The following is a 2,059-nucleotide window of genomic DNA, read 5'->3' as shown; positions in this document are numbered from 1 at the left end:
TGGAATTTTTTCCAAATTTAAAATGCAGTGGTGGTTTTTATATGTATTTTGATTTTTTCCTAAAGTCAGAAATTGTGGGAATATTAAGGAGGAGAAAAATATAGTTCCAGCTGTTTGATCAATCAGAGGAAGTGTAGAGATAATCTACTATCTTAAACTCTGTAGATCAGTATTCAAGGTATCAATAAATTATCTAGTTTTACATTAGACAGCTTTTAGAAGTCACTTTTGTAGTTAAGAGAGATGCCCCAGATTGTGATACATTTCCTTCTTCATGGATAGATTAAAGCTGTAACATGCGACTAATGCTGACCCTCCTCCTTGCCTCCCCCCCACCCTTCCCCCCTGGACACAAGCTTCCTGTCGCTTTGCCTAAGTTGTAAGATGCAAAATGCTCAGATTGCATACATAACTCAGATCCTATTTTTCCTGAACTTTTGCCACCCCCTTTTCTTGGTAAATAGTATTTATCTGAAATGGCTAGCATTCTGTATCCCTGTGAGGTAAAAGGACTACAGGAAATTTGATTACAGATCAAAATATGGGCTCCTTCTATGAAAAGACTTTTAGTAGGTAATCTACTGAGTATTCTGGGCTCACATTACTATTTCCAGGCCCCCAAGGGGGCAAGAAACGATCACATTTGAAAATAAACAAGTGACCAGATTTAACTTGTTATCTTCATTCAGAAATGTGTTTTGTTTTGTTTTCCTGGAGGGACTGGGTAGAGAAGGTGGTTGATGATTGTGAGAAAAAAATTTATACGAGAGAGAGAGAGAGAGAGAGAGAGAATGAAGTTGAGGGAAAGAGAACATGTTTGAGGAAAAGTACAATTTGCAAGGACATTTTGGACACTCAGTTTTTACAAGAATATTAGTGCTTTCTCTGTTGTGATTGTTGTTGTGTTCATTATTGAGGGATTGGTGTAGGTTTCCTGAGTGCTATTAAAATCTCCATTTCCAGTAACTTTTTTTGAACCCTCTCTGGTACTTAATCTTACTCTCAATTAGGGGAATCAATTTGACTCCCTTGCTTGAAAAATAGATCTACTTGACCTGGTATTTTCGTTTCCAGCTGTTTATGAACACACGCCATTGCATGTGTGTATTTTATGTGAAAGATTTTTCTTTGGAGTCTCTTTTCAATGTTCACGCATTCAGGCGGCCAGCAAAAGAACCCAGCCCCTCAAGAAGTCTTACTTCTTGGTGGGTCTGCCCCTCCCCTGTCTGTGACTCTGTGACTAGCCAGCTCTCAATTCTAGTGTTGTCAAGAACCCAAGTTGGCTCACTCCAATGTGCAGAAAGTCAGGACCAGAGAGAATTAAGCTGGAGAGCTGTCCCCAAAGCTCTGTACATGGCCTTAGCAGGACAGGGAGCAATCTGGGCAGCAACAGGATCCCTCACCTTCAGGGTAACCTGGCTAAGATGCTCAAATGAAGCCCAAAGGCTAGACCTGACTTTAGCCTCTCAGATATATCTGCATAAAGGTGGCTGAACCAGGACAGTGGTGGGGGTGTTAAACTGAGAATTCGCATCTTAAGATAATTTTGTGAATGACAATTCACAATTTGTCCCATTCCAAAAATCAGGCAGCTAGCAAGAGGGGCTTATTTTGCCAGCTTCCTGGCTCCCATTGCTCTACCTTCCCCATGCTCTTGTCCTTTATTTTGAAGCAGGATCCCTAGAATAGAGGCAAGACCTAATTATCCCCATTGGATGTGGAGGGAGGGAGCAAGAATCTAGAAGACCCAGCACCAAAGCAGCTGTGTGAGCTTTGTAGCCTCCAGTAGTTTGTCGCTCAGGATCTCCTGGACCTGGCTAGCCTGGCTGAGCATCTTAGTCCCTGGGCAGCCTCTGCCTTTCATGTTATGGGCTCCCTTGAACAATCCTAAGACCAATGTTCCCCTCTGTAGCCCTGCACAAAAGTAAAGTGCTCAAGGTAACCCTTTCTCATGAGGCAAGGTCCAGCCCTTTCACTGACAAATGTTTTATGTTGCCACAGCTCTGATTCAGTGACACCCTTCCTTGGAAGGGTGTGTAGGAGAGGATCATCCCCATGA

This window comes from Crocuta crocuta, unplaced genomic scaffold, assembly GCF_008692635.1.
Source record: "Crocuta crocuta isolate KB4526 unplaced genomic scaffold, BGI_CrCroc_1.0 scaffold362, whole genome shotgun sequence".
In the NCBI taxonomy this organism is placed as follows: Eukaryota; Metazoa; Chordata; class Mammalia; order Carnivora; family Hyaenidae; genus Crocuta; species Crocuta crocuta.
This window is presented reverse-complemented; position numbering follows the sequence as displayed.